This window comes from Apodemus sylvaticus, chromosome 22, assembly GCF_947179515.1.
Source record: "Apodemus sylvaticus chromosome 22, mApoSyl1.1, whole genome shotgun sequence".
Taxonomy (NCBI): domain Eukaryota; kingdom Metazoa; phylum Chordata; class Mammalia; order Rodentia; family Muridae; genus Apodemus; species Apodemus sylvaticus.
The window spans coordinates 2,003,188-2,030,259 of NC_067493.1; the positions used below are offsets into that span (position 1 = coordinate 2,003,188).

Consider the following 27,072-nt stretch of genomic DNA (forward strand, 5'->3'; position numbering starts at 1 on the left):
AAAATGGAGTTAAATATTCTATTTAAATCAGTGTGAATATTATGGGCCAAAAATAATGTAGTTCAAATATAAATCAAATGTAATGCTCCATCGGTGGCACTGATTGGAATCTAACCAAGTCACATAAATTGGCATCATAGACATACATTTGTGTTGTTGCAATGTAATGAAACACAGAACTGTTTCAAAACAAATACCAACTAGACATGAATGAAAAATATATGGTACATAATAACATTAGCGATACAATTCTCTCAGAACTCTCTCAGAAACGCCATGTGGAATCTTTCATGGCCTTTAGAAAAAATGTATGAAATTGTGCTCAAACTTCTCAATGATGTGTGAACAAACATCAACAGAGAAATGTTTCATCACATGGCACTGACTGCCAGGGACTGATTATCAGACAAGACATCAGCATGATAACTCAGTGAATGTCTGCACAGGTACTCATATTGGACAGGACGGGGGTTGGATCTTTATAATCCAGGCATTTTGGATTTAGCATAATGACGTGTTCCCCAGATGACAGGAGTCACAGGAAGTTTGGAGATATTTTGTAACCGTGACTAGCACACAATAGCATATGAACAACAGGGAGAATGTTCAACTCCTGGCTCAGTGTGTCCTGTGACACTGCGCTTCCCTACACTACACAGTGGAAGACACAATGTCCCATGATTCTTCTCAGAGTGTGAATGAGATGGAACTTTTATAACCTTCTAAACTCTGGTCTATGGAAGCTGGGGGCGGGGCACGGGCTGAGAGTGACAGGTGGGGGCGTGGCTCCCAGAGGTGCTAAGGGGTGGGGCGGGGTGAGAGTGACAGGAAGGTTCAGGTGTGGCCTGAGTCAGCCTGTGACCCTGTGCAGATGCCCTGAGCCTGCTCCATCTCTGACACTGCAGTCCCCCGCCTTTCCCCTCACCCCGTGACCCCACGACCTTTCCCTCCTACCAGGACATCTATACCCTGCCCCCACAGGTTCACGCCCACAGGGAGGAGCCCCAGCTGATGGCCACGCCCCCGACCACAGCATCCCTGCATCTATTTCCCCTGGGAGCTCAGCTCTGCTGAGGTGGGCGGGGCCCAGGGCCAGAGGGCGGGGCGTCGCCATGTGAGAGCAGGCCAAGGCATGAATACTGAACAAGCTCACTGCCCTGTTTGTCTGTCTGTCACCGGCCCCGCCCCCTCGCGCGGCCCCGCCCCCAGCCCTCTGTAGAGGGAGGCCCTGGGTCTCTACCCTGCGCCCACAGCAGGAGACAGGCAGGCGACAGGCAGGCAGGAGAGCAGTCCCACAGTGATGACATCACAGCCCGGCCCCCAGGGCCCTGATTCACCAGGAAGTTCCCGCAGCTGCTGAGCAGCACAGGGAAAAGCCGCTCGTGCAGGAGGACTTCCTGCCCATCCTGCGGGTGGGGAAATTCATCCTTGCTGTGCAGCTTGAATGATTCTCCGTGTCCTGCTCTGAGCTCTGCTGTTGTGTGCTGTGAGGGGACCTCAGGGAAGCTGTGACATCGCGACATGGTGAGCACAGGATCACTGCCCACAATGGGTAGGGACAGGCAGCTGAGCAGTGGGTGTTGGGTTGGGGGGTCCTCTCTGTGGCTGGATGGGAAACATCAGCCAGATGTGCACATCTGTGAGGTCCCTTGTGCTGCTCCTCACTTGTCACATCAGCCAGTGGTCTCTGAGTGACCTCACTGTCATGGCTGATTCTGAATCTGCCCAAAACATTCAGACCCGTGGCTTTCTTGTAGGAACATGTGTGGTTTCTGTGACTCTGCAGCACGTGTGCAAACCCTTTTGTGTTTTATAGCATTCATTAAAAAGACAGGTATAAATCGAACAGCTCTGCTTGCACATGTGACTTGTTTTTGTTCTCTAGTTTTGTTATTTTTTTCTATTGTAGTTTGTTTATTGTTTGACTTTAGAAGTTCAGTGTTTTTATTATTATGTGGCAAAGGGACTTTTTCCCAAAGTATTTTGTATTTTGGATGCTTCTTTTAAATTAACAGGCACCTTCTTTAGTTTGGGAATGTTCTCATTTAGTGTTAATTGGAAATATTTTCTTGTCCTTTTTACTGATTGATCGCCATCACCCCAACCCCCACCCTCACCCTTGCCCTTGCCCTCTTTTTCTTCTTGTTTTCTTCTTCTTGTAGTTGTTGCTGCTGCTGCTGTTGTTGTTGTTGTTGTTTTTCTTCTTCTTCTTCTTCTTCTTCTTCTTCTTCTTCTTCTTCTTCTTCTTCTTCTTCTTCTTCTACACTACTTCTTCTTTTTCTTCTTCTTCTTCTACCTCCTCCTCCTCCTCTACCTCTTCCTCCTCCTCTTCTACCTCTTCCTCCTCCTCCTCTTACTTCCTCCTCTCCCTTCTTCTCCTTCTTCTCCTTGTTATTTTTTCCTCTTCCTCCAATCATTTTTGTTTTTACCTTCTCATATGTTGCAGAACTTTTGGCTATTTAGTGCCTGGAAAATTTTAGAATTCAATTTTTGTTTTTACAAATTTATCGCTTTTTTTGTGATTAATATTTTGGTTGTTGTTGTTGTTGTTGTTGTTGTTGTTGTTGTTTTGGATTTGTTGGCTTTTTTTCTTTCAAGACAGAGTTTCTCTGTGTAGCCCTGGCTGTCCTGGAACTCACTCTGTAGAGCAGGCTGGACTCTAACTCAGCAATCTGCTTGCCTCTGCCTCCCAGAGTGCTGGGATTACAGATGTGCACCACCACTGCCTGCTTGCTATTCATTTTTAATTCTTGTGATTCTCTCTTCCAATTGTTGTTCTTTGGATGATCCTTGCCTCAATATTTGTCAGTGCACAGGCAATTTCAATGTCCTGCTCTTAGTGACTTAGGAAATGCTTAAGCCATTAGCTACCTCAATCAACTGCTGCTGTTTCCCGTCTGTGCGTTATATACCTGTAAAACTTTCTATATTTGTACTCTGTCTCTATTTTCTGCACATGCACTCTCTCTATTCTCTTTCTCTCCCTTCATCGCTCGTTCCCTGCTCCCCGTCTGTTGCCTGACTTCAGGTTTTCTTGTGCACCTCTATCCCATCCACAGGTTCTCATTCCTCTCCCTTCCCCCATAGAACCTCTTTTGCATTAGATCTCTTGCATTTTTTACTTTCTCAGGACCTGCTGTGTAATCATAGTTTGGCTTTCTTGGTGAAATATTTTCCTGGCTGTTATTCATTATATTCCTATGTTCGTGTCTAGCCATCTGGGTTTGCGGTGATAACGGGTCTAGGAATGAGTTTCTGGGTTTGACTTTTTTGGGTGTGAGCTTTATTCCTGGTTTAGAGTTTGCCCTCTGGATTTTCATAGGATGTTGTTTAAATGTTGTCTCTTGACTGACTTGTTTGGAGGGTGTGCTCAAAAGAGGGAATGCAGGCTAATTTTGAGAGCTAGGAAAGGAGGTGGGCAGGAAGAGATCATCTTAGCAATCCACAAGGACACATAGGAGAGAAGTGAAGCTGCCAACATTTCAACATTTCAGAGCTACAGTTATCTGGAGATGCCTCAGTTGAGGGTGTGCCCTCATCAGAATGGCTGGTTGCTATGTCTGTGTGAGATAGTGTTGATGACTGATGTGGGAAGGCTCTTCCCCTGAGGGTGACAATATTCATAATCAAGTGGGCCTGGGCTAGATGAGAGAGCTACCTGAGCATGGGACACTGACCAAGCAGGACAGCAAGCCAGGAGACAATGTGTGTCCATGCTTTTATCTTTAGTTTGCAGCTTCAGTTTCTACTCTAAGCTCCCAAAGTGGTGAACTGTTCTCTGACAAAACCTTTCACAACAACAGTTCATTAAAAGAGATGCTTCTGCTCAAAAGATTCCATCACGGCAGCAGAGTAGCAAGCTAGAACAACAACAATTACAAAAACAAATGGTATCAATAGTTGATTTTGCGGCCGGACAGAATTTATTCTTTTTGGCAGGAATGTGGAATATATCAGGAATTGAGATGATGAAAGTCATAGAAAGCTGTCCATGGAGCTTAATCAGTTGTTCTCATAGGACTTGCAAGATTGGAGTTTTGACAGTATGCAGCCAGAGGAAACTGAGATCATAGCATTTTAGAAGAAAAAAGAAACTGTGTGAATTTTACTGAGAGGTCATTTGTGTGATATTTTGGCCAAAAATCTTTTCTCCTTGTCTTACACCTGAAATATAGAGTTGGGTATATTTTAAAAAATAATGGCTGATTTCTAAATTTTCATTCTATTTATATGTATTTGTTTACTTTCCCCACTTATTTATTATTTATTTATTTAATTTACATTCTACTTTCTCCCAACTCTCCATCTCCCTTGTACAGTCCATCATCCCTGACTCCTTTTATCTCTCAAAGAAGCACGGGGACCCCTGTAGTATCAAAAAACATGGGATTTCAAGTCTCTGCATGGCTAAAAATATCTCTTTTACTGAGTTTAGACAAGCCAGCCAAGTAAGAAGAACCTTGTTCTGGCTGTTTTTTTCGTGTCAGCTTGACACAGGCTGGAGTTATCACAGAGAAAGGAGCTCTACAGTTGAGGAAGTGCTTCCATGAGAAACAGCTTTGGATATTTTCTAAATTAGTGATCAAGGGGAGAGGGCCTATTTTGGGTGGTTCCATCCTTGGAATGATATTCTTAGGTTATATAAGAGAACAGGCTGAGCAAGCCAGGGGAAGCAATCCAGTAAGAAACATCCCTCCATGGCCTCTGCATCAGCTCCTGCTTCCTGACCTGCTTGAGTTCCAGTCCTGACTTCCTTTAGTGATGAACAGCAGCATGGAAGTGTAAGCTGAATAAACCCTTTCCCCCCCAACTTGCTTTGTGTTCAAGATGTTTGTGCAGGAATAGAACCTTGACTAAGACATGGGGTAATGAAAATGAGTATTAGTTGAGTTTTGCCAGTATGAGAGGCCAGGAAAGGTCAGTGGAGAGGCGAAGATACAGGGGCAGTTGAAGAATCAGGACTGACCAGACTTTGAAATGAAACTGGGTCTTGCAAAGTTTGGTGTGTGTGTGTGTGTGTGTGTGTGTGTGTGTGTGTGTGTGTGTGTTTTGCGGGGACATGCTAATCCTGCTCTGGTTACCCATTTTTTCTTCTATTTCCTCATCGTGGAGTTTCACAATTCTTTTCTTCTGAGTGTAGTCTTCCTTTCCATCCCCTAATTGCTTTTGGAAGAACTTGGAAACACAGTTTTGCCATTGGGAAGGCAGTGGTGAAACTTACCGGATCTTTGAAGAGCTTCGTTTCTTTAAAAAAAAAAAAAAAAAAACAAAACAAAACAAAAGAAAACTAGAATTGCCCATCCGTTGAGTCTGGAATTCAAAACAGTGAAAAAAAAGTCTATCAGGACTTTATCACCATTACTATTATTATCTTGAATTTTCAAGACCTTTTTCTTTCTTTCTTTCTTTTCTGTGTAGACCTGGCTGTTCTGGAACTTGCTCTTTAGGCCAGGCTGGCCTCGCACTCACAAGAGATCTGCCTGTCTCTGCCCCCCACAAGTGCTGGGAATAAAGGTGTGTACCACCACTGCTTGGCTGTCCAGGTTCTTTTGAAATATGGTAGGACATAGACTAACAGTGAGAGCCACCTGAGACCTGAGACCACATGGCAACTGCTAAGTGCAAAACCTGTTCATGCTGTCCTACTGTGTAGTTGAAGAAATAGGTATACCAGACTGGATTAGAAGCGTGGTAACTTCAGCAGCCAAGCCATTAGCTCAGTTGTGAAACATTTGGCCCATATTTTTTTTACTCTGTTTTGAAGTTATCACTGTAAAGCTGTAAGGCTGGCCAGTGTTATTTAATATTCCTTCTGAGAAAGGAATCCAACGCCTGAGTCCAGAGGTTGCTGCGCTGAAGTAACTTAGTGTAATTTCTAATTGTTGCCTGCAATCTTTGTTCTCAAACTGAAGTTCTTTGAGTAGCACACATGTAGTGTGTGATGTTTATTAACTTGAGTGTTTTAGGACAGGAGTGTAGTCTAGGGCTGCCCTAGGACTCACTACGTTTTCTAGGTTGGCTGGAGCTCACTGCAGTCTCCTGGTTGACAAATGCCCAGTGATGTGTGTGTGGTGGTGGCAGTGTATGCGTGCCTCACCTGTCTAGGCTTATGCTTTTAAAGACGCTCTTCAGAGCCTGGGGAGGGATGAGGTGTGTTCTGACCTCAGAGTAGGTAATAAATTGATCAGCAAGTACTAACTAATAACAAGGAAATTTACTGCCATTCTTTAATAAACTTAAGAATATCTTTAGGTGCAGTATGTTGGTGTGCTTGGGAAAAATGATGTTGCGAGTCATATTTACTCTTCTGTTGTATGTGAACGGGGCCCCATAATAATGTAAAGAACGTTCTCATCTGGGAATTCTAGGTTCATGGATAATTCACTTTCCACTTTCATTGGGGGCAAGAAAGAAGATTTTGCTATTATGAAAACAAGGACTAGGAAGGCAGATGAGAGAAAATGTAGAAGCTGTTTTCACAAAGCACAACAAACAAATTCTTTGACTTAATCCTGAGACTGACCCTAACCCTGACATTTCTTCTTTGTCTAATAGAGATACTATTGATTCAGTGGGCATGGGACCATCAAGAATAATGGTGGCCAACTTTACCCTAAACCTGAGACTAAGCCTGAGACTTATCCTAAATCTCTAATCCTATCTTAACCTCTTAATTTCTTAAACATCCTAACCCTAACAACCCTTGTACCTTAACCCTAACCTTAACCCTCTAATCCGCAACCATAACTAACCCTGGTTACTCTGGGGTGTGTTTCTTAATTATATCTTTTAAATTGAGAAACCCTTTCTTGTTCTTGATCTTCAGAGATGTTCAGATCCACCTTTGATCGAGGATATAGATGCTTTTTCAACCTATATATGGAAAGGTCATTTTTGTTTTTGTATTTGTACTACTTTATTTTACAAAACAAAGGTGATTAGTTTGACTTTTTTTTATTTTAAAACTCTCATAGGAAGTAATTATTTCTTAAGTATTCTCTCTAAGATCCTGCAATATGAAATTAACCAGTCCTTGATTTATTTATGCTGGTGTCTGGGCAGCTGCTTTTGTGGTGATTATTGGTCTAGGTAAGGTTTCTCAGTTTCTCTTGTTTGTGTGGATGCTTATTCCTGTTTTACATTTTTCTGTCTAGATTTTCATAGTGTTGGCAGAGTGTGGCCTCTTTTATTGACCTTTTTGTTATGTTCAAGAGAGATTGCTGGTTAATGTTGAAAGCTAAGAGAGGAGGTGGGCAGGAAGAGATATTCTTGTCAATCCACAAGGACACATAGTCAGGAGAGAGGTAAGCTGCCAACATTTCAACCTTTCAGAGCTACAGTCATCTGAAGGAGCCTCAGTTGAAGGTGTGCCCTCATCAGAATGGCTGGTTGCTGTGTCTGTGTGAGATAGTGTACATGATTGATGTGGGAAGTGTCTTCCACTGAGGGTGACAATATTCATAAGCAAGTGGGCCTGGGCTGGATGAGAAAGCTGAGCCATCTATCTAGCCCCTGTGGCTTCCTTCTAGTTTAGCTTCTTCATGTCCAAGAAATATCATGCATATATCCTGTACTTTATGGTTGTTATCCATTTGTAAGTGAGTACATACATGCATGTCCTTTTGGGTCTGGGATAGTTCACTTAAGATGATAGTATCTAGTTGTATCCATTTGCCTGCAAGATTCATATTGTTCTTGTTTTTACTAGCTGAATAGTATTCCATTTTGTATATGAACCACATATTCTGTATCCAAATTTTGGTTGGCGGCCTTATTGATTTTTTCAGTTTCCAGCTGTTATAAGTAAAACAGACATGAACTTAGTGGAACACATGCTCTAGTGGGTAGATGTCCTAAGAACATATCCTAAGTGTAACATGTCCTCCTACTAAATCTTAAATTCATGGAAGGAGTAGGCAATATGTTTCCTAGTCCCAAGAAGGAACTTTAAATAAAATATGCTGCAAATATGGACCAAGTGAGGCAGAGTCCATCACCTTAGAAGCCAAACTTAAGAGGATTTATATGGTGTTGCTTCTGAAAACTGATAGATGATAAATTCGAGATCCCGGATTCTTCCAGTATGGTTTCAATTTGGCCCGATTCCAGCCATCTTTTGGCAGAGTCAGAGCCATGGGAAGACTCCATGAGAGTTCATTGCAGTGAAATTATGAGGATTATTCCTGAGTTGCATTTTGTGACCACAGCTTGTTGAGATAACTAAAGCATTGGTAAATCTGCCATGGAGAGATGTATACAAGGAGAGGATGTACCCAAGCTGTTACAAGAGGTGACCTTCAAGATTTTGTCTTGTGTGTCAGAAGAGACTATAGATGTTTGAAAAGTGTAGGAGTTACTACAGACTGTTAGTATCCCTGAAGAAAGACTGAATGCATTTTCATCACAGGATGAACATTTGCCCATAGTGTCAAGGGTCAGGATGCAGTTGATTGAAACAAAAAGCTTCTAGATAGGATGATGTCTTTGGGTCCTTGTCTGTCCTGTCTGGCTTTCATGGGCAAATTTTCATGGGCCATTTCTTCAGTCTCTGCTCCAGATTTAACCCACCATTTCTATTAGAGGGGAAACATTGTGTTCTTGGTGTCTACTGTGTTGTGGTTGAAACTGCCCCTTCAGCTTTCTTCTCATGCTCCCAAACCTTCACTATAATCTCTTTCATTAAATTATATAAAATACATTAGATACATTTGCTATTCAATAATAATTTATTTATTAGTCTGGTTGTTTTATATTTTTAAATTTATTTTATTTTTTGCTTTTTTTCCAAAACATATTTCTCTGTGAACCTTGTCTGTCCTTAATGTAGGAAGACAAACCGCAAAAGGCACATGTCTTGTGCTTGCAATATAATCATATTTTTGTGCGGTTTTTTTCCTCCACATCTTTAGTGTTGAAATTTGGCCAAATATATAGACTATATTCTATTACTCAGAATGGCATATGTTCATGATATCAATATTATCTGAGAATTCAGGTTCGTTATGTTTCACATGAGTGCTGTTTTTTCTCAGTCTTGTGTTTGTTCTCAAATGTTTGAATACATGGAAATATTTTGCCTGTGTGCATGAATATGAATACCATCTTTGTCTCATCGTTAGTGTAGTCAGAGGATAGCCTCGGAACTCCTGATCTTGAAGTAATGAGTAGCTGTTGGTCCCCCATGTGTTTACGAGGAATTTTCCACCATTATGTGGAAGACCAGCAGGTGCTTTCCAATGCTGAGCTCTCTCTCCTACCCTAAGTTGCTTATTTATGATCAAAATTTATATTACTATTATTTTCATCTGTCCATTTGTAACAATTTAAGCATGTATTGTCTTTTAGTAAAATTTTATTAATGTTATAGTTTAAACTGTTACACTTCCTGTTTCTGCCAGATGAATTCAGATGTGCAGTGAATGTATAATTCTTTGTAGGAACTTTAGTAAAGAACTGTGATTTCTATATCACTTATTTCCTTGGTTGATTTTTGTATGGATTGAGGGTTTTAAAATATAACTTTTAGTCTCCTAGAACACATTACAAAGGTCGTGCCAGTGTCAAGTTATTAGACATACACCTGCCTGTGCCTCTGTGATTAAAGACATGAGCAAATACACCCAGATTGCCCATCATGTTTGTAGTTAGTAATTTTTCATACAATTTTTCAGATGTGTGCTCAGTGTTGTGGATCTTTTTCCCCTCCATCTCCCTCTCAATTGTCATTTCTCTTCCGAGGCTGTGTCTTATTCAAAGTGTTCAAAAGTGACAGAGATGTAACTTATAATTAAAGATCCTTCTAAAATGACACAGTGATTATAAATTCTGAGTCAGAAAATAAGCAGAGCAAGCAGGAGAATTATGTGAATATATATTTGAGAAAGCATATATTTATTTTCTGGTGATGTTAGTATCATGCTTTGTGTTGTACATGTATGGGATATTTAGGATGCCGTGACTTTTGATGATGTGCATGTGAAATTCACTGAGGAGGAGTGGAATTTGCTGAATCCTTCCCAGAAGAGTCTCTACAAAAATGTGATGTTGGAAACCTACCTGAACCTCAAAGCTATAGGTAAGACTGTTATTTTTCTTTCTGAAGGAAACAAATGCTTTTTGGTTTTTGACGATCTTCTATTATTTTAATTGTATGAAAACTGAGCTGAATAATTCAGTTTCACTGAATTTTCACTGTAACGTTTACAGTACAGTTAAAATTCACAGTATCTTTAATTTTGCCTATTTTCCAATAGTATATCATTCATTTTCTTGTACTGTGTTTTAGGCTATAATTGGGAAGACCATCACCTTGAAGAACATTGTCAAAGTTGTAGAAAACCTGAAAGGTAATTTTCATGTGCAAGCTTACACAAATTTGTCTCTGATGAAATTTTAATATCTTATGGAATCTCCAGTTAAAAGCAAGATTATAAAATAACAGTCCTTTAAGTGTAGCTATGATTATAATATTCTTACAAAACCATGTACCTCAAGATCCAATATCTGGTTTGTGTATCCATTTGATAAATAGCTCCATTAGAGCTATGCTGTGGACCTGACATTCTCTATAGTCTCAAAGTATTTAGAAATTGCATAATGAATAATGATATATCTACATCCAAAACATTCTAATAAACAATTAGTCCATAGAAAGTTTGGTGATACTCATATTCTTGTAGTAATATGGTTAAGTTTGGTGAGAGAGCATTTTATGAGTATCAAGAATGTTGTTGTGGAAAAACATTAGACTATTATTGCACATGGTATGAGAAACAAAAATTCAAACAGTGTGAATGCAATGTGTAAAATTTTCATTTATCATTCTTTTTTATTAGGTATATCGTGTGTCACAATGGATAAAAATGATGTGAGCATAGGCATATTGAAAGCAGAAATATAAAATTTTCTGTTCTAAAACAAGAAGATACATAGTATTCTGACTTTGATAGAAATTAGGAATGTGAAAGATATTTGCAATTAGTTAGTTTTCTATTTTTACAGGGAGTATTTCAAAACTTATACTTTAGAAAACCTTTATGGGTGTTAAGAACTTGAAAATTCTTCTGTGTGTCATGGTTAATAGTCAAAAGTGTTGTAATTTACACGAGAACAGAAAATATGAATATAATCAGTGTTATAAAGATCAGAGTTGTTCTTTATTCAGATAGCTAAAATACATCCTATAAAAAGAGGGTACTATAAATATGAGCCATGTAATAACCATCACAGTGGCCTTGAACAACTCATGATGAGGGAGAACACCATGAACATATAAAGTGCTAAAACCTTAAGATCTGCTGCTTCTTTACCATTAGACAAATTGTAAGCATAATTCATATTGATTACATGATTGATCAGAGTAATGAATGTGGTAAAGATTTCACATGTGCTAATTATCATTGCAGGCATGTAAGAAGATATACTGGAGTGAAACCCTATGAGTGTAATATATGTGGTAAAGCCTTTACAAGATGCAGAAATCTCCAATGTCATAAATCAATACATACTGAAGAGAAACCTTATGAATGTAATCAATGTGGTAAAACCTTTGCAAGACCCAGTCATCTCCAAAGACATAAAATGACACATACAGGAGAGAAACCTTATGAATGCGATCAATGTGGTAAAGCCTTTGCACAGCGCAGTCATCTCCAATATCATAAAACAACACATACTGGAGAGAAACCTTATGAATCTAATCAATGTGGTAAAGCCTTTGCAACACCCATTTATCTCCAAAGACATAAAATGACACATACTGGAGAGAAACCTTATGAATGTAATCAATGTGGTAAAGCCTTTGCACAGCTCAGTACTCTCCAATATCATAAAAGAACACATACTGGAGAGAAACCTTATGAATGTAATCAATGTGGTAAAGCCTTTGCACAGCATATTGCTCTCCAAATACATAAAAGAACACATACTGGAGAGAAACCTTATGAATGTAATCAATGTGGTAAAGCCTTTGCACAGCACATTGCTCTCCAAATACATAAAAGAACACATACTGGAGAGAAACCTTATGAATGTAATCAATGTGGTAAAGCCTTTGCATGTCACAGTGCTCTCCAAAGACATAAAAGAACACATACTGGAGAGAAACCTTATGAGTGCCATCAATGTGTTAAAGCCTTTACACATTGCAGTTCTCTCCAATATCATAAAGAACGCATACTGGAGAGAAACCTTATGAATGTAATCAATGTGGTAAAGCCTTTGCAAGACCCAGTCATCTCCAGTATCATAAAAGAACACACACTGGACAGAAAACTTATTAATGTAATCAATGTGGTAAAGTGTTTTCACCAGGGATAAGTCTCCAAATTCTGTGCTGGAGAGAAACATAATGAATATGATCATGAATTAAGTGGGAATTAGGAGGGTATCAGAGTAGGATACGATAGACATGGGTGGTTGGGATTATTTCCACTCTGGAGTTTTTTTTTTTTTTTTTATGCTTTTGCAAAGAAGTTTGCTGCCTTTGTCTGAAGAGTTTCCTTGAGGTTAAGGTAAATATTATTACATTAATTGTATTGACAAAGTATGTCATGAAAATCACCTCATTGAATTTGGCCTGAAAGTTTTTAACAAGCATAGAAACTAAGAAAGGAAAAATAAAAAAAAGAAAGGTTCAAAATACAAGGCATCATCAGGAAGTTGAATGAAGTTTAATCTTGTGATCAAGGATATTCAATGGCATTAAAAGAATGGTTACATTAGGACAAGATTACATTCAGCTAAACATATGGGTTTGCAGTTGTATGAAAGAGAACTGTATCATGTTAGGAATTATTATTACCTGGATACTGTTTTGATGTAGACACATGAAGATACAATTATGTGTCAAATTGCCAAGAGATAGATTTGGATTCTGGGTTCTGAATTTAAAATATAAGCAGAAAGGCTTAGATCATGTCATGGTGTTGCATGCTTTTTAACCCACCATTCATGAGACAGAGTCATGCAGATCTTTGAGATCAAGGTAGATCTCTAAGCAAGTTCCAGGAAAGCCAAGATTAAGCCGTGATGTATTTGAAATATTGAAAGCTGCTGGTAATGGAATAGAAGGAGCCACATTCCAGGCCCAGTAAGCGCCAGAACTCTGCGAATTTTATCATAAAGTGGTGTTGAATATTGTCAGAGAATTTTGCATTACTTCATCAAATGATCGATTCCTGGTTTTTCTTATACTTTAATCCCATTTTGTTGAACTGTCACTGTTTCTAGAATGTAGCCTTCCTCATTGTTAATGGTGGATGATCTTTTGATGTGTTTTATATTTTATTTTATTTGTTTTATCTTTTAAGTATTTTTGAACCTGTGGTTTTAGGGATATTTTGTCTGTAATTGTCTTTAATTGCTCAGTCTTTCCTGACTGGATACATTAGTAATCAGGGGTTAAGAAAATTAATTGACTAATATTTATTTTGTTTCTATATTGTTGAATACACTGAATTCTTGTTAAATCCTCTTTGAAAGTCTGGTAGGATTCTACCATAAAACTCATAGACGTGGGCTCACATTGGGGACATATTTTTAATGAATTCTGTTTTCCTTCATGTTTATGTCAGTTTAAGTTGTTTTTCTCTAGTTTAATTTTGGGATGTGGAATCTATTGAGGAAGTTAGCTATTTCTTTTAGAATTTCCAAGTTGGTGGAATGTACCCTTTTTTAAACTATGTCTTTACGACTCTCTGGATTTCTTCATTACCTCTTATTTAATCCCCCATTTCATTTTAGATTTCATTAATTTGTATATTCTTTATCTTTTAATAGGGGTTTGTTTATCTTGTCTAATAAAAGGATCAAAAGACCAGCTCCATGTTTCATTAATTCTTTGAATTGTTCTCTTTCTATTTTATCAATTTCATCCCCCAACTTGAAAATTTCTAGATGTCTCCTCGTCGTTTTCTTTGCTCCCTCACTTCTTTTTGTTGTATCCTTTAAAACATGCTGTTAAATTGCCAGCATGGGAGTTCTCCAATATTTTCACTTAGGCATTTTGTGCTGTGAACTTTCTTTTAGCTCCACTTTCATTTTTTTTTTGTGTGTGTGTTCCATGAGATTGTGCATGTTGCACAATCATTTCCATTGAACTCTAGAAAGTCTCTGATTTCTTCCTTTTTTCTGTGTAGACCCATTTTTTCTCAAACATTAGTTTGTAGTCAGCTGTCCTCCCTCATCTCTTACAACACTGAGACATCAACAGGTTTTTGGCCCAGATCATGTATTTTTTCTCATCAGATAGTGTGGCTTCTCCTGGGCCTGGTGCAATCAAGGACATGAGGAACCCAATTTCTAGGGGCCATACCCTGGGCTGTCTTGTTGCTCTCTGGGATGGAGTTTAGTCCTTGCTCATCAGAAGGGTCCTCTCCTTATAAATGCCCCCATGGAAATGAGAGGTAGCAATGGCACACCAGCCCTCTGTGTCTTGACCCTGGGGAAAAGATAACATTACCACAGTGAGGAAGGCACACCTAAGTCTATGAAACCACAGGAAGTGGTCACATCAGAACCGGAAGTGACAATTTGAAGAACAGGAAGTGTCCATGCCACACCCAGAAGTGTTTGTGATGTCACAGGAAGGGACTGGCCCTAACCTAAAGTGAGTGTATATCACAGGAATTGTCTCAAGTTTTAGAGAAAGTGTCCATTCTATGACTGGAAGTGAACATCACTGTCACAGGAAGTGGCTGTGGCTTGATACGAGGTGACTGTAACATAAAAGGAAGTGTTGTTACACCACAGGAAGTGGCGCTAATGACTTTAATGTCCTTTCTTATATCTAATGACATTTTCAGAGCTACCAGTTCAGCTTCCTGGGCTGACATTCACAAAAGAACAGACATGGAATGCAGTCAGTGATAAGTGGATATTAGCTCAGAAGCTCTGAATACCCAAGACACAATTCACATATCAAATATTTCCCAAGAAGAAGGAAGGAGAGGTCCCTGGTCCTGGAAAGGCTTGATGCAGCATTGTAGGGGAGTACCAGGACAGGGAAGTAGGAGGGGGTTTGATCAGAGAATGGGCTGAGGGAAGAGGGCTTATGGGACTTTTGGGGAGGGGAGAACTGGGAAACAGAAAATCATTTGTAATTTAAACAAAGAATATAGAAAATAAAAAAATTTAAAAAGAAAACAAAAAAAAAGTCTCACCTTCCCCTTACATAGTTTTGAATCTTCTACCCCAAAGGCAACAAAATATGCTGACGTGGCTGTTCCTCTGCCCCGCCTCCCTCCCCCGCCCCCGGTATAAAGGCAACACATACCAACCAAGTAGAGCATCTTTGAGGTAAACCATGGCCTCTATCCTGCAGAAGTGCTCAATCAAATCTACGAGTGAATACAAGCTGACATTAAAAGGCCACTTCTTCCAAGTAAACGAACTGTCAGGTGACCCATGCTGGACGGAATCGTGGCATCGTGGAAGGACGAGTTAGTGTAGTCATGACAGGAGCACCTGGAGCCACGCGCAGCCTGGAGGAGAGTGTGACCAGAGGCCCTGAGCCCAGAGTGACTACGCGCCACACAGCACAGGATGCTCCAGGCTGTCCCAGGCTGCCCGTGCTCATGAAAGGGCACAGAGAGAACCTCAGGAAGGAAGTGGATGTGTGAGGTGAGGTGCAGCGCTACAAGGTGCCCTCGAGCTTGCAAGGCAGGACCCAAGCTGCAGGAGACCAGCCTCAGAGCGCTAAGGTCTGGGGAAGAGGGAAGGGGGTGAGGACCATCAGAAGGCACCGTTCACAGTCGAAGCCCTCTGTGTCCTCATCTTGCCCAAATGCAAATGTCACTGAAGGTGGTGCCCTGGCATAGAACCACACACTCACAACGTCTTGTTCTCAGAGCACAATCCAGGGCACCCCTGGGTGACAAACTTCACATAGAACAGTCACTGAGAGGACTTGGGGATCCAGCCATCTAAGAATTCATTTGCCCGAGAATATGGGGCACCACACCCACCATCTTTTGACAGAAAGTGAATATTCCCATCTGCAGAAGATGAACAGCAATACCCATCAGATGCTTCAGTGTGTATGAGTTGTCATGGTTGTGGTGTTTTATCACAACAATAGAAACATCACCTAACACCTGAAACAACAGAATTCACGCCCCAGAGTTCTCGACAGCCAAGATGTCCGTCCATAGAGCCAGGCTCTGTGAGGCTGCTGGGAGAGCCTCCTTCCTTGTTCTCTCGGATGTGGGTGTAGCTGTCAGCCCTCAGCAGACAAATCAGTCCTCTCTGCCTCCATCATCAAATGGCATTCTCCCTTTGTTTCAGTGTCCAAATTTCTCTCTTAGATGAACACCAGTCATCAGCTAGCCCAATATGACCAACCCCAGAGGATCTCATCTTAGCTTGATTATGTCAGTAAAGATCCTTATTCCAAACTAGAAGAGCACAGGCTCTCCAAGCAAATATCAATGCAGACAGACACTGCTCAGTACACCACATTCCTCTGCTGTGTAAAGATGTCCGGTACCATTAGTATGAATAACATGTCCCCCATATTCTCAGCCATTTGAATACTTGGCTCCCTACTTAGTGGCCCTACTTGGTCAGGTATAGATGTGGGGTTGCTAGAGGAAATATGTCACTGGGAGTCGGTTTTAAGAGTTTAAAACCTTACACCATGACACATTTTCACTCTCTTTGCTTAGAATGAGATGTGAGCTCTCGGTCTTTCCTGCTGAGGCACGATGGTGATGGACTCACATCCCCGTGAAACAATAAGACAAATAAACCCTTCCTTCTATGAGATGCCATGGTTGTGGTGTTTTGTCACAAAAACTGAAATGTACCTAATACATCAGGTATCCAGAAACCAAAGCCCCAGCCCCAGACCTACCTCTGACCGCCTGCCTGGGTCCCCTCAGTCACTCTCCTCTGAGAGGGGACAGCTTGGATTTGATTTCCCAAGTCCTTGCCAGCTGCAATGCTGCCAAATAAAAAGCAATTAAAAATCAGCACCAACTCACAATTTTAACAATATAAATAGAAATAAATATAGATAGGTGCGTGGCCTTGTTGGCAGCCATGTGTCTCCCAGCTCTGTTCTCTGGGAAGCCCTGGAAGCCGTGCGACTCTGGCATCAATAAGCAAGCTGGGGCCTGCATCCGCTTTCTAAACATTCTCTAATGGGAGCCAGGGCTCTTTAGAGCAGCAACTAAGTCAGGGTTCCAAAACCTGGTCTCTAGCAGAAACGGGGATCCTTACAGCAGTGACCGGTTCCGGGGACAGGGCATGAATCTAGGGTTTTCTGTGATGCCTGAATATAAACAATACTTTAAAAATAAAAAGGTAAGCACCATGCTGGTTCAAAAGATCACAGGCACCAACTGAAGGATGCCTCAGTAACTCTAGCAATAAAGACTGGAACAAAGTAAACATCTATTCAGCCAGAAGCCACAGAATAAATGTCATTTTTATTAGGTATCGTTTGTCCTTGCTTTTTATTGTGTTATGTATTTATGAGCCTGTAATGATAAGAATAACTAAGTGAATAAATAAATAAGTGGGAGAAGGCAGTTCCTTACAGAACTACAATTAATAAAGGCAGAACAATGAGGTAAAGAAAAAATCACACTAATGCAAACATTGCTGTAACAGGCAGCACGGCCGACGGATTAGCTAAAATCAGTGGGTGAAGGTCCAAGGAACAACTGGGCATTTGTCTAATGTCAGAAGTATCCACTCCTCCACACACTTATTAATTTCAGAGAAGAAATTATAGCTCTACATCACGGCACTGCATGGCATTGCCTCCTCCTTGTGATCAAGGGTGACATCACCAGTAATTACACACACGGGCTTCATGGTCCCGACACTGTTCCAAGGAGCACAGCGTCAGTGTTGTGGGGATGTTCCCAAAATGTATTATTTTAATATCATCATAAGGAAGCACCCAGAATGACAGGGTCTAGTGGGCTGACCAGGCCTTGCAGCCTACCATAGTGATGGAGACAAGGAAAACCTGATGCAGGCTGGGACCAAAGAAGACCCAACAACTAAGTGCAATGCGCAAGCTTGAGCAAGAAAGGATGTCTGATCAAATCAGGCTGAGGTCGGTTAGCAATATTGCACCATGAACGCCTTGGCTTTCAAAGTCATAGAAAGCCAGGCATCTTAAGCAGCGGGCTGTGGCCGAATCCCACCTGTAAATGAACATTACAGGGGGGGGGGGGGGCTGGAAAAGTTTCTATCAAAATTCACAAGGACTGAAAACTGACTCAAAGTGAAATCTGTTGTGAGCCCAAGTTGATCCTGGTGGAGCTGACTTGTGCTGCATCATGTGACTTCCCCGCAGCCTGGGTTCTGATGGAGGGATGTGGGATGTGACCCGCCACACCACACACCGCCGATGAACGCAGCCTGTAGCATCTATGCTGCGAGCAGAGACCCCTGCTTGCTATGGACAGCAGTGTTCTCGAGCACATAGCACACTGTGTGTGCTTACACAAGCAGAATGGTTTGATTACGGAAAACAAAGGCTTTGCGTGTTTTCCTTCAGTCACTCCTCAGCGCCTAAGAATCAAATCAGCGCATCTTTTGGATTGTGTTACATTACAAATGTTTGGTTTTTAAAAAAGATTCTTGGAGTTGCTGCCTTGGGTGTCATAAAAAATTGTGAAGCGGATTTTGGGTTAGAATTTCCAACAGTTTCTCGAATAGGCCTCAACAGACTTCTGCTGGTTTTGTGCTATGTGTTTGTGTGAAGCAGCAGCCTCAGCATTGGCGATCATTAAATCAAAATATCGATCGACTCTGAGAAACACTGAAGACGCTCTGTGTCTTGCTGCATCAAATATTCCACCAAGACCTAATTCTTTCTGTGAAAACTTACAAGCTCGTCCACCCCATTAGTATGCAAATGTGCTACTGTCTTTAATAAATGATAAAATATGCATATTAAAAAATCATCTTTAAACAAATTTATCATTCCTTGTTAGGAAATGGTTGATTTATATACTATATGCCCAGGACCATGTAAAAATTTCCCTGATGGTAAGAGGTTGTAAGTGGGAAAGCTTAAAAATCCATGATAGCCCGCTAACCACAATCAAAAGAAGCAAGATGCATGGAGTATGTGTCACGTGTATGCAATACACATGTAGCAGGATGCATAATGTATGTATACATAGGTATGCTACATGCATCTGCAGACATGCTACCAGGCTACAAGAGCTTGGGAACTTTGGAAGTGAGCAGAGCTGGCAGGGGTGGGGCGGGGTAAGGAAGTGGGGAGAGAGAGGGAAAATGGTCCTTCTTTTCTGCTTCAGGCAGCTCACTGAGGCACAGATCCGATTTTCACACAGGATTACTAGATTACATTTTTCACCACAGGCAGCTGTCCCTGTCAAATAAATAATCATCACCTTACATGTATATATCACCTTTCATTCCACAGCCCCTTTCCTAGAGCTAGGACCAGCCTGGGAACAGCCTCATGCCCTCTCAGGAAATGGAGGGGCGAGAAGGCTGGAGCGGCCTGCACAGAGGGAGGCAGCTGGGTCGGCCCCTTTGGGTTCCATGAAAGCAAGGCTGCAGCCCAGCAGAGAGACGAACTCCGACACCAGGAAAGCAGCCTGCCTGCCGTGTAGTTTGCCACGGTGCTGTGAAAGGTGCAGACAAGGGAGCATACAGAAGCAGTTAGGGCTGGACTGTAGCCAGGGTTGGACCCCTGCATCCAGGGCTGAGACCCTACAGCTAGGGCTGGGCCCCTGCAGCCAGGGCTGGTCCCCAGTGCTGAGACCCTCCAGCCAGGGCTGGGCCCCTGCAGCCAGGGCTGGGCCCCTGCAGCCAGGGCTGAGACCCTGTAGCCAGGACTGGGCCCCTGCAGCCAGGGCTGGGCCCCTACAGCCAGAGCTGGGCCCCTGCAGCCAGGGCTGGGCCCCTGCAGCCAGGGCTGAGACCCTACAGCCAGGACTGGGCCCCTGCAGCCAGAGATGGGCCCCTACAGCCAGGACTGGGCCCCTGCAGCCAGGGCTGGGCCCCTGAAGCCAGAGCTGGGCTCCGATAGCAAGGACTACCCCATGCCCAGAAGCCAGGACTGCACCAAGCCAGCAACAGCAGGCAGATGATGGCTCTCAGGCTGTGCTAAGTGAGACTGGACAGGCCGTACCTCTGTGCAATTGCCGTAATTCAAAGACATGTACGTCAGAGGGAATCCTGGGAGCTCCCCTAGAAGAAAGCCTTGAGCACCAAACCCTGTTATTCACCTGCTCGCCAAGTAGGCCACGGGGGAAGCCATGAGCTCTACTACTGGCTGTCACAGGTCCCCTTCTGAGCGGGGTGACCGCTCTGTATCAGCCTCAGGCAGCTGCCTCTTCAAAGCAGTGGCTTCCAGTGAGGCACTGTTCCCAGAAAAGGACACAGTAGAGCCAGTCTGGAGCTACAGATGAGGCCCTGACCCAGAGGATGCATCCAGACCACGAGCCCTGCGCTGCATAAACACTCAGACACCAGGCCAAATCCCACAGGCAGGCCGACCTCTGCTCAAAACACAGGGGCGGGCCCGCACCACCATCCTGAAAGCCAGACGGGCATGAGGGGCAGGGTCAGTGGGGCAGCAGGAGCAACATAAAGGGAGTCCGCGGCTGATGGGGGCCACGCCAGGCTTCCTCAGAGACGAAGGGGTCCTGGTGGAAGAGGGCGCGGCAGGGGAACGGAGTGGCGCTCAGACACACAGCATCCCGAAAGCACAGAGGGGAGCAGAGTGTCCACCACTGCCGTGCTGGAAAAGCCACTGAGGTGCTCAGAGGAGCAGGCTCACATTCAGACGCCCCTGTGGGAACCCACAGTCTGGAGGGCTAGCGAGGTCTAGGCACTGAGAAGCGACTTTTTAGCGAATGGGGGTAACCTTGGGTAAAACAAAATTTAGCCCATCCCTCTGCCCAGGACTCCAAAGACACCGGGTAAGTGTCCACTGAGTCCCATGGCGCCCTCTGGGCCTCTGGTTCAGGTCCCTGTGTCCCCTTTGCTCTCCACTCACCTCCCACACGCATGCATCCCGTCACTTCCTCCTGGCCTATCCCAGCATTCACAGCGCCAGGCCTTTATGCCACACACCCCACTTCCCTAAGCCTTCCAAATACCCCCCCTCCCCCCAGGCTTCTTTATGTTTGACATTGGTCCACATTTCTAGTGTCCTTTGCCAGGGACCCTCACACATGAAACTCCAAAACCACACCCACCCGCCTGACATAAAGAATTGTTCTTGGTCCTCCTGCACCTCACCCCCAGACCTCATTGGGGTCTCACACCACAAGGTCCAGAAAACCCTTTTCATTTGCAAGCCAGTTTCTCTCTCTCTCTCTCTCTCTCTCACACACACACACACACACACACACACAATCTGCAAATAGTCCAAAACTGACTGCTGCCCTTTACTGTGTAACTCCCCCAATCTCCTCAATCTCCTACACCAGATCTAAAGTCCAGCACTGTCTCCCCGGAAAGCCCTGCCTACTTTCAGGGATTGTTTCTGTGACTTAGGACACCAGGGGCAGCATTTTCTTAGCCCATCTGGGTAACGGACAGGCTGTCCCCGCCCCTGGGTTGACCCACAGCCCCAAAGCCTAGGACGAACACACTTCTTAACACATGTGATTCTAAAGACATTTTACAACACCCACACTGCCCGGTATCCTGCTCCATAAGACAAGGCCTCTGTTGTCAACAGCATCCCCAGGGGGTTCCCTTGATACATGATACCCCAGAAAACACCAACCTGACGCAGCCATCCCCCCCAACCCCCGCCAGGGTGCGGCCATGGCCACTTGATGACTTCCACTCCCAGGCAGTGCTGGTGGCTGCCCTGAGATGTCTACCTTTCTGTGATCCAAACAACCAGACTTTCCCCATGAAGGGCGAGTGGAGAGTCACAGCAATGCAAGGCCAGGTCGGCAGCCAGGGCCTGGCCAGCCAACTAGCTGCCATCGACAGAGACAGGGCATGGCCGTCACCTGCAGAAGCCAGAGATTCATCTGTTTTGAGGGTGAGAAAAGCCACCTGAAGGGCGCAGGGAGTCAAGATGATGCCTGTGGTTAAACATTAGATTGAGGGGCACGGCGAGAAGGACCGGGGGTGGGGAACAGAGGTGGGGAAAACACCAGCGTCTGCAAGTCACCTCACCACAAGCCCGAGGCAGGCTGCAGACAACAGAAGACCCTCCTGAGGCCTAGAGAGACGCCGTACAGTAAGGCTGGTTTCTTGGGGGAAGCACTTGGGAAGGAGGACTTTAACTCAAACAGGTTGCTGCTCGACTACCTGATTAAAATAATAATAATAATAATAATAATAATAATAATAATTCACCCAACACCTGGGTAAAGACTTCTCCCCTTAACCTCAGACTTCCAGAGGGAGAGACCAGCAGAGCTGAGCCTGCCTTCCCTAGACACTCCCCCACCCCCACAAAAAGAAAAAGGACCATGAAGCTGAAACCTGAGAAGATGCCAAGGGGCAGTGGGAGGCAATTTACAGCTGGGGAAACTGAGCCTTCGCCCATATGTGGGCCCTGGGCAAGAGAGGGTGGGCTAACCCCTGTGCATAAGTGCCTAGAGGGGCTCACGTCTCAGGTCTCTGGGCACCCGGCCTGGTTCTGAGCGGAGAGCCTGGTGAGTGTAGAGAAAAGTAGGACAGGGCAGTGCCCAGGACTCAAAGCCATCAGCCAGGGCAGGGCAAGGGGTGCAGCGCAGGGGGAAGGGAGACAAAGAAAAGGAACAGGGCGGAGAGGCCAGGAGGAGGTTTGCTGACTGCAACAGAGGTAGAAGGGATTCTTCCCACTCAGGGATCCCTGACATGGCCAGGAGGAACCAGCCAGAGACCAGCTCCCTTTTGCCCAGGCCCTAGACTCCACTGCCTCCTGAGCACAGAGGGTGATTGTCTGGGATCCGTCACAGGTGTGCACGCCTCTAGGGCCCCTTGCAGCACTAGAGTCACCCCAGAACAAGAACCAATCTGATACAATCACAATATCAAAGCCAGAGGCCAGAGAACCAGCAAGCATGGCCCCTCACCACCAACACAAGACAAATGAAGGACAGAGAGGCCCAGAGAGGGTCAGTGCTATCCTGAAAGTCACACAGCATGGGGGCAGGACAGTCAGGACCCAGATACCTAATGCTGGGCTCAGGAACACAAACTACCCTCCTCACCAGCCCAGACCAGCACAGCTCAGCTAAGGAAACAAAGCTTCCCACTTCAAGAGCACCTAAGAGGCTGGGAAAGAAAGGGGGGAGTCAGCCCCCCTAAATGCAAAAATCCCTCTGACAAGTGGTGAAATTATTTCCATTGGGAAAAAAATTAATGAAAAAGCCTCCCTTACCAGACCCCAGGGGTATTTGGCTGTACGCTGATGTAATAGGGAGAAGAGAGGCCAAGGGGAAGGAGCCCCACCCACAGCCCCTAGCATGCCTTCTGCCAGAAGCACAACAGGGAAGCTGCAGCTGGAGTGTGTGGGGGGGGACAGGAGCCAAGCAGGAAGTCGGAGCTTTGGAAGGAGGCCTAACACAGCCAGGCTGGCGGACTGTGAGGGAAGCAGAAGCCTTTGAAACAGCGAGCACATGGTGGGGGGGGGGGCGCCACGGATCCTCTCGCGGGTAGCACTGGGGTGGACACAGACACCAACACAAAGCCTGCGGAGGGCAGCGGAGTGTGTCTATGACAAAGCCGGCTGCAGGCAGAGCCAAGAAGCAGAAAGAGGGGGTGTGACCCAGGCCATCAGGAGGTCGGGGCCTGACTTGGGATCTGGGGGCCTGCATCTACTGGTGATGAGGGAGGGGTAGAACTGCACAGGGAATTTCTTACTATCCCCGCCCCACAGACGGAGGACTTCTGATAAATTAGGTGTGCCTACACAAGGACCTAGGACCCCAGCCTGGAGCCTCAAAAATACCCAGCGTGCAGAGGGCACTGACATGAAGAGCCAAAGTCATGCCACCGTGCACCCCCACCCCCAGTGTGCACAGTGCTCCCAACACGGGGAGGCCACCCAGAAAGGGGTCCCAGATAGAGCAGCGGCCAAGGGTAGGCCTGGGCAGCAACACTACCTCAATAGGCCAGTTAGATCCGCAAGGCCCTGCACCAACACTGCCTCCCCGCCCCCAGATACCTGCACAGCGTCACAGTAGAAAGCCCTGGAAGCTGGGGGCCCCCTGGTCGCTGCGCAGAGCAACTAAGGTCCCATCCTTGCCTACAGTTTGGGGTACAGACTAGTAGGGTACTTAGAGGTAGTAGGCGGGGGTAGTGACAGTTTGTGTCCCCATTTCTGGCATCCTGGTGAGAATTTCTCTTTCACCCACTAACCCCGTCACGTGCAGAGCCGATCATGACAGGAAGAATAAAGAAAAGTCTCGGCCTTCAGATCAGTGGTCGCCCGTTCAGCATTTTATCAGGGAAATGTTGAACACACACGCCCTTGACCTCTCTGAACCTCCAGTGCCCCCCACGGGTCTCAGGAGGACAACCCAGTCCTTGACACAAGCCTGTGGGAAAGACACATAAGCCCCACGCCAGAAAAAACTGCAGCCCCAGAAACAACACTCAGAGCCCTAAAGGTGAACCTGAAATGAGGCGTGACTTTGCACCCTGTGGTCCTACCCCGCAGATATCTAAGGATAGGTGTGGCCATGACCTGCCCGGGGCTACAGGATGGAGGATGACACCCAAGGGCTGCTGGGAGTAGATAGGTGATGAAACTGGAAGACTCCGCCCACTTCCGCACTCCAGCTGAGCGGCCCAGGGGTTTGCTATTGCTATGTGTCCCTGTTGCTGAAAAGCGCGTCCTGGACCTTATACTGCTGCTGTTCCCAGGCTAGCCCCACCCCAGCCATGACCTCCCTCCATGACCAGCACCATCCACTGTCCACACAAGCTGCCAAGCTGAGGTCTGGTGTGGGGGATGGGGGAGGACGGGGAGTTTCAACTCCCTCAGAGCCCAGTTCTCTGCTTCTGGCTCCCACACAGCGCTGGAATGCACTCTAGAATTCACTCTACAGCAGGAACTCACTACAAAGGGTTTGGCCACAGGTAGGGTGCTCAAAAGCCACCTGCAAGTCTGGGACAGCGCCCCGAGACAGCCACTCCCCAAAAGCAGACCACTGTGCCTTCCTCTCACACATCCTGGCCCTGAACCATCCATGAACCCGTGACGTGTGCGATTTGAGACTGAGGCAGAGGGGCGCATGGCCAGGAGAGCCATTCCCTCATTCTATGCTCCATCTTTTCAACTGCATTTCTAGGAAATAGGCCAAATTTTGGGTGGAAAGGTTTTTGGTTCAGTTGTTGTCTTAACTCCCCACTGTGTGTCCTTTTTGTCAGTAGGGTGTGGCCTCTTCAGGGTCCATATCTCATTACCATGCATTTATGCTAAGATTACCTCCATAGACTCCTTGGTGCCCCCAATTTAACATCTCTGGCACGACCTAAAGATACCCCTCCCTTTTACTCCCACCCGCTGCAGATTTCAATACATTTTCCTGGCTTCTGGTCCTCTCTTTTCTCACGCCACACCCGTTCCTGTTCTCTCTTCCTTCCCTTTTTTTCCAGACAGGGTTTCTCTGTGTAGCCCTGGCTGTCTTGGAACTCACTCTGTAGACCAGGCTGGCCTCGAAATTCAGCAATCTGCCTGTCTCTACTTCCCAAGTGCTGGGATTAAAGGTGTGCACCACCACCACCCAGCTTCCCCTTGCCTTTATAATCTGCTCTCTTATGCAGTTCTCACTATGCTATCTACTTCTTATGACTGTTTTATTTCCCCCTTATGAGATTTATCCATGCTTATATGGTTCTTCCTTCTTGTTTAGCTTCTTTTGGATAATGGAGAGTAGTGTTGATATCCTGTACTTTATGTTTAATAATTCACTTGTAAGTGAGTACATACATGCTTTTCCATTTGTGTCTGGATTATCTCAGTCAAGATGATAGTCTAGTTGTATGCATATATGAGATGCCTTTAACAGCTCTACAATATTAACTGCAGGTGGATCTTACACATAAGTGTTAAATGCTGAGTGCTGAACTTGTATGAGAATCAAGAGAAAGTAGAGCTGTCCATGTTTGTAATCCTGCCCATGACATTTCTACAAGCTAGTCCCGGGTCTACAAGTTTTGAACAGATTCAGCCTTTGTAGTACAGTTATTCAGAGGTCACCAACTGTTGTACCAAATGAGGAGCACCACAAGGGACCTCACAGGTGGCCACATCTGGCTACATGCGACTGATGCTTCCCATCCACCAGGGAGGACCTACTGCCCAGCTCCACTGCTCCTCCACATTCTCCTCAATATGGGTAGAGACCTTGTGCTCAAAATGTTTCAAAAACAGTACTTACTTGAAGTCACCCACAGCACCCAAGAGCAGCACTCAAGTCAGGGCACGGAGAACTGTTCAAGCCTGTTGAGCAAAAACAAACTTCAACAAGGCACCAGGGAAAATGCTCCTCTTAGTCTGACTAGCATGTTTGCCTGGTGTCCTTGATTGGCCAGTGAGCCTTACCCCTCCTCAAGGTTAGAGTATGGTTCCAGTCCTGGACCAGACCTTTCATTTATCTCAGGTCAGGTTTGCACTCCCATAGCATTCTTGCCGGTCCTCCAAGAACCTCATCCATCTGTACTCCCACCCAGCACTGGAGGACGACACACTATTGCAACTGTGGCTGGTCAGCTGTTTTCTCCTCCCCTTTGTGAGCAGTGATCCTGCACTCATCATGACCTGACTTCCTAGCTTGCTTGAGAATTTCTCACAGCACTTCCTCTTCTTCTTACTGAAATCAAGGAGGATAACCTGTAACTTGACTTGCATGAGGGATATAAAGCTGACCCATCAGTGGAAGGATTCCCAGGCTTTAAACATTAAAGAGGGATTTTAGGAAACAAATGTTTTGCTTTGTAGCCTCTTAAAATTCCCTTCCACCAGATAATAGGTATGAAACAACCCTGTGAGAAAACCAGGAAACAGATGACAAACACTGTGGAGCACTATTATTATTCAGCAAATCTTTCTCAAGGGCAAGGTGGGGAAAAAACTAACAGTTTTGTTTGCAGAGGTTCTCTAGATCAACATAT

The 27,072-nt window shown here is 44.6% G+C and overlaps 1 pseudogene; it reads left to right on the forward strand.

Moving 5' to 3' along the window:
- Positions 1 to 12,319, forward strand: part of LOC127673198 (zinc finger protein 431-like) — a 132,110-nt pseudogene extending 119,791 nt beyond the window's left edge.
- The last annotated feature ends 14,753 nt before the right edge of the window (positions 12,320 to 27,072 follow it).